Source organism: Somniosus microcephalus, chromosome 31, assembly GCF_052327205.1.
Source record: "Somniosus microcephalus isolate GS21.2 chromosome 31, FLI_Smic_1.0, whole genome shotgun sequence".
NCBI classification, from domain to species: domain Eukaryota; kingdom Metazoa; phylum Chordata; class Chondrichthyes; order Squaliformes; family Somniosidae; genus Somniosus; species Somniosus microcephalus.
In genome coordinates this window covers 24932911-24939288 of record NC_141017.1, presented here as the reverse complement: position 1 = coordinate 24939288, position 6378 = coordinate 24932911, and positions in this window count along the sequence as shown.

Genomic DNA, 6378 nt, shown 5'->3' with positions numbered 1-6378 from the left:
CTCGAGTTCATCATCCCAATACTCCCCAAGGACAGTCAGTGACCTGAGTACTGTCACGGCAGAAGACACCAGATCCATCAAAATTACAGGAGCACTGACTGAAATCCAAAATCCACATTACCTTCCAAGACCTCCTGTGCGCAGATAAACCCAATAGTAAATCTGATCCGACAGTTTAATCTGATGGCCCATATCGCTGTTATATAAGCAAACATTGAAGAAAGACTCCTTTTATATAGCACCTTTCACAACCACAGGATGTCCCAAAGTGCTTTACAGCCAATGAAGTACTTTTGAAGTGTAGTCACTGTTGTAATGTGGGAAACGCAGCCAGTTCCCAGCATAGTCCCACAAACAGCAATGTGATAATGACCTGATCATCTGTTGTAATGGCCCAGAAATTCGGGTCGGGGGCTTCCCGCAGGTGCAAGCCCCCGACCTGCACTTAACTTGCGTGCCGCCTGTTGTGCTGTGGGCCCGTGTGGAATTGCGATCCTGGGCCTCCTCCAACTGCCAGCGCGCAGTGCTTGCGTATCCCAGGGGCGCAGTTAGTTCGATGCGTCCCCTGGGATCACGTGGGCTATGGAGAGCCAATCGGAGCAGGGAATGCTTCATTCATATAGGTTTGACAGCTCTTCCTGTCAAACTTAAGTCCCAAAACATCACTAAATCTTCAAATAAATTTTTTTAAAAACCACATTTTTAAAATAAACTATAAATTACATGAAAACTTTTCAACAATTTAAATTTTTGAAAAAAATAATTGATTTTCTAACGGGGCTAAAAATAAACTTTCTTTAAAGTATTTAAAAATAATAAACTTGTGGAAAAAATGTTTTAATTTTAATTAATTCACCACTTACCTTGTAAAAAGCAGGCCTTGTGACTGCTTTTTACATGTCTAACTTCTGGAGACTTACCCTCCCGGGAAAACCTGCAATAAAACGTAAGTTCGATGTGCCCGCGCATGCACGAAACCGGCAATTCCATTGGGCTCACCCGTGGAGACCCGAATTTCTGGACCAATAAGTTTCGGAATTCATGAGGTCACTGCTGATGCCACATCTGCACATTGACCAAACAGCCATGTGCAGCATGCCGAGATGATTCACGTAAGCCGTGGCTCAAGGTTAGCCAGAAGGTCGTGGGTTCGAGTCCCACTCTAGAGACTTGAGCACCTAATCCAGGCAGAAACTCCCAGTGAAGTGCTGCACTGTCTGAGGTGCCGTTAAACAGAGGGCACTGCCTGCTCTCTTGGGTAGACGTAAAAGATCCCGTGGCACTATTTGAAGAGGAGCAGGGGAGTTCACCCCGGAGTCCTGGTTAATATTTATCCCTCAACCAACATCACTAACCCATGATCTGGTCATTGTCACATTGCTGGTTGAGGAACCTTGCAGTGTACAAACTGTCTGCCACGTTTCCTACAATACAATGACTACACTTCAAAATGTTCTTTATTGGCTGTAAAGCGCTTTGGGACATCCTACCTTTGTGAAAGGTGCTACAGGAAACTTTGGTTTATCCGGAGGTTGTATGCCCGGAAACCTCGATCTAACGGCAGAAATCAGCAGGCATTTTTTTTTTTTTTAACAGCCAGGCTCTGGAAAGCGTCTCTGTAGCTTAGCAACAGCTTCAGAGACGCTTCCAAGCCACGGGCCGAGTGTTTACAAGCTGTTGCTAAGCAACAGTGTTTGTTGTCAGATACGGAGATGAAAACCTCCGTATCCTTCAACATTAGCGCTGGTCTATCCGGAAGTTTTGATAGATCGGCAGCAGCTGCTCGGTCCCGTCGGTGCCGGATATCACGAAGTTTCCTGTATATAAATGCAAGGGTTTTTTAAAAAAATGAGAGTTCCAGAGACCAGCTGCACTGTTTAAGCATAAATGTAGGAGAGCAAAGCACTTGGGTTGTTCTCCAATCTAGTCTTTTGGAGGCCATGAGAGGTAAAAGCAGCCACTGGCTTCTCTCAGCCAGCCCCTTGACCGTTCAGTCATTAGATCTTGGGGTCCGCACACAGTCAGTAGGCACAGTGGGATTTGTACATGTGGGGCAGCAGTTAATGGAAGGTCATTGTGGGTGGACCTACCTTTATGACCTGTTGGGCTCTCTAAAGTACTCGCCGCCAAGCCTTGGATGTTGGACTCAGCATTTAATTGGTAGGTAGGACTACTCACCATTCTTATCTTTGGGTTGGGTGACCGCTTTGCGGAACACCTCCGTTCTGTCCGTAAGGGGGACCCCGAGCTCCCGGTGGCCTGTCGCTTTAATTCTCCGCTCCATTCCCACTCGGACCTCACTGTCCTCGGCCTCTTGCATTGTTCCACGGAAGCTCAGCGTAAGCTCGAGGAACAGCACCTCATCTTTCGCTTAGGCACTTTACAGCCTTCTGGACTCAACATAGAGTTCCACAGTTTCAGATCATAACCTCGGCCCCCCATCATATATATATATTTTCTTTCTTTGTCCACGCTTTGTTTTTTCTTCCCTCCCATCAGCTGTCCTTCATTCTGCCAGCACAATTCACACCCCATCTATAGCATCCTTTGTTCCTTAACCTGTCCCATTACCACCTCCTCTCGCCTTGAATATCTCTCAATGTCTCTTCATCTCTCCTGCTTTCTATCCTATCACTGACCTTCCCTTTTGTTCTTTCATCCCCGCCCCCTTTTCCCAGCCCCTAAACTTGCTTTAAAATCTCTTCCATTTCCTGCTTTTTTCCAGTTCTGACGAAGGGTCTTCGACCTCAAACGTTAACTCTGTTTCTCTCTCTCCACCGATGCTGCCTGGCCTGCTGAGTATTTCCAGCGTTTCCTGTTACTCTTATCTTAGTTGGCTCTCCAAAATATGTTTGGCACATATATTTCCTTCCCCTTATTATCTCATTGTACTTTGAAGGATTGCCATGCGTTAATATTTGATTCCAGCCACTTACCCATGGTCATTACTGAAAGGGCTTAAACTAAAACAAATCTTTGTATGTATCGTGGTGTTCCACTGAGATGCAATCAGGGACATAGGAGGCCATTCAACCCCTCAAGCCTGTTCTGCCATTCAATTAGATTGTGGCTAATCTGTATCAACTCTCTACCAACCTTGATACAGGAAACTTTGTGCTATCCGGCACTGACTGGACCGAGCTGTTGCCGTCCCATCAAAACTGCTGGACAAACCAGCGCTAATGTTGAAACATACGGAGATTTTGAGCTCCGTATCTGGCAACAAACCCTGTTGCTTAGCAACAGCTTCTAAACAGTCGGCCGTAGCTTGCAAGCGTCTCTGTAGCTTAGCAACAGCTTCAGCGAGACCTTGCAGAGCCTGACTGGTGAAAAAAAAAAGCAACGAAAAGAAAAAAAAACTAACGAAACGGTTCCTGATTTTTGCCGGTGGCTCGAGCATTCCGGACAGTTAACCTCCGGATAAACCAAAGTTTCCTGTAATGGAACTCTTTCCCTCAAAAAGCTGTTGAGGCTAGGACAATTGAAAAATTCAAAACTCAGATTTTTGTTAGGAAAGAAAAGACTTTCACGACCACCAGATGTCCCAAAGCGCTTTACAGCCAATGAAGTACTTTTTGAAGTGTAGTCACTGTTGTAATATAGGAAACGCGGCAGCCAATTTGCATACAGCAAGCTCCCACAAGCAGCAACGTGATAATGACCAGATAATTGTATTTTAGTGATGTTGGTTAAGGGATAACTATCGGCCAGAACTATTGACCAGGACACCGGGGAGAACTCCCCTGCTCTTCTTCGAAATAGTGCCATGGGATCTTTTACATCCACCTGAGAGAGCAGACGGAGCCTCGGTTTAACGTCTCATCTGCAAGACGGCACCTCCGACAGTGCAGCGCTCCCTCAGCCCTGCACTGGGAGTGTCAGCCTAGCTTTATGTGCACAAGTACCTGGCGTGGGACTTGAACCCACGACCTTCTAACTCAGAGGCGAGGGTGCTACCCACTGAGCCACAGCAGACAAGGGTATTAGGAGATATAGAGCAAAGGTGGGTAAATGGACTTGAGTTACAGTCCAGCCACAATTTCATTGAGAAGACAGACTTGCATTTACATAGCGCTTTTCACAACCTCAGGTCGTCCCAAAAACACTTTACAGCCAATGAAGTACAGACACTTGTAATGGAGGAAACACGGCAGCCAATTTGCGCACAGTAAGTTCCCACAAATAGCAATGTGATAATGACCAAATAATCTGTTATAGTGATGTTGATTGAGGAATAAATATTGGCCAGGATATCGGGGATAACTTCCCCCGCTCTTCTTCCATATAGTGCCATGGGATCTTTCACATCCACCTGAGAGAGCAGACGGGGCCTCGGTTTAACGTCTCATCCGAAAGACGGCACCTCCGACAGTGCCGCACTCCCTCGGCGCTGCACTGGGAGTGTCAGCCTAGAGTTTTGTGCTCCAGTCTCTGGAGTGGGACTTGAACCCACAACCTTCTGACCCAGAGGCGAGTGTGCTGCCCACTGAGCCACAGCTGACACCGTAAATTGGCAGAACAGGCTCGAGGGGCTGAATGGTCCACTCCTGTTCCTGTGTGATTGGAGTGATTGAATGACAAAGGGGTGCAAGGCAGAAGAGTGTGGTAATGGGACAAGTAAGGAAACAAAAGATGGCTGCAGAGGAGGTGTAAATGGTTACAGCAGAATAGCCGAGGGAGAAGGAAGCATAGAAAATCTGTCAACTCATATATATTTATATATCATTTGCATACAAGTGTTAACTTTGCATCATTATGAAGTACTGTTGAATTATTTAAATAAGCTATTTTGTGAGCCTTCACTCAATTTTATGCAGGGATGCAAAGCTGCATAAATCTAACATAGGAAGCGCAGCAGTCACGTGAGGCAATCGTCGTCACCCCCGCCCTGCGTGAATTTTGTGCTCATCGAAGTGAGGGATGTTGGTGTTGGGGAATGGAACCCTGTCCTATTTTGTGCATCCTGCAGTCAGGGGCTCGCGCGAGTTAGATTCCGAGTCAAAGGCTCCCTCAGGTCTGCCTCAGTTGAGCCTCTTCCTGCAGAGCGGCACTTCCTCCTCCAGTCATCTGCGGCCGACCTGTTCGGCTGATTCCAGGTGGGTGTCAAAAGTTCCTACGACACTATTGGAAGATGAGAGAGTTCACCTGGTGCCCTGCCCAACATTACTCCCTTCACCAACACCGCTGTAAATGGATCAACCGTTTATTCAACTTGCTGTTTGTTGGACCCTGCTCTATGCAAAATGCATGTACAAAAACATCTTGATTTATATAAAGCGTCTTTAACATAGTAAAACAACTCAAGGCGCTTCACAGGAGTATTGTCAAATAAAATTCACACCGAGCCACATGAGATATTGGGGACCAAAAGCTTGGTCTACGAGGGAAAAGAAAGACTTGCATTTCTATAGCGCCTTTCACAACCACCGGATGTCTCAAAGCGCTTTACAGCCAATGAAGTACTTTTGAAGTGGAGTCACTGTTGTAATGTGGGAAACGCAGCAACCTATTTGTGCACAGCAAGCTCCCACAAGCATCAATGTGATAATGACCAGATCATCTGTTTTTGTTATATCGATTGAGGGATAATTACTGGCCAGGACACCTCCCCTGCTCTTCTTCAAAATAGTGCCATGGGATCTTTTACGTCCACCTGAGAGGGGCAGACGGGGCCTCGGTTTAACGTCTCATCCGAAAGACGGCACCTCCGACAGTGTGGCACTCCCTCAGCACTGGACTGGGAGTGTCGGCCTAGCTTTATGTGCTCAAGTCCCTGGAGTGGAGACTGAACCCACAACCTTCTGACTTAGAGGTGAGGGTGCTACCAACTTTTTTAAAGTTATATTCTTTATTGAACATTAAGAACATTTACAACATCGTGATCATTCCATTGTGTAATTCAAATCCATTCCGCCACTCTGCACAGCCATTCCTCCACTACATATTAACATCAAAACCTAAAGTTTAATTTGTCTCCCGTAAGATAGATTAATTGATTGTAAAATACTATCTTTAAATTCCTTTATGAATAAAACATCCACAGAGCCTTATAATGATCTTTTAGCTTATATTTAAAATACTCTTTTAGATTGATTCTCCTCCCCTTAAAAAACAGAGCATTCCTTCTTTGCACAATCACGAATCTAGCCAAACTGAACATTAAATTCATTGCCGCTCCGCTAGACTCGGGCAGACTCTCCTGCAATCCCCATCTTAAAATTGAGTCCCACAGGATTCCCATTCTCGCTCTTCGGTCCCCACCCAGCAAAAAAACTTAACACAACTGTCGAACATAGTACTTAAAATCATTTAACTGCGGACATAACACCAGTAAATGGGACAGAGTCTCATCCCGTGTCCCACACACTGGGCAAGTTG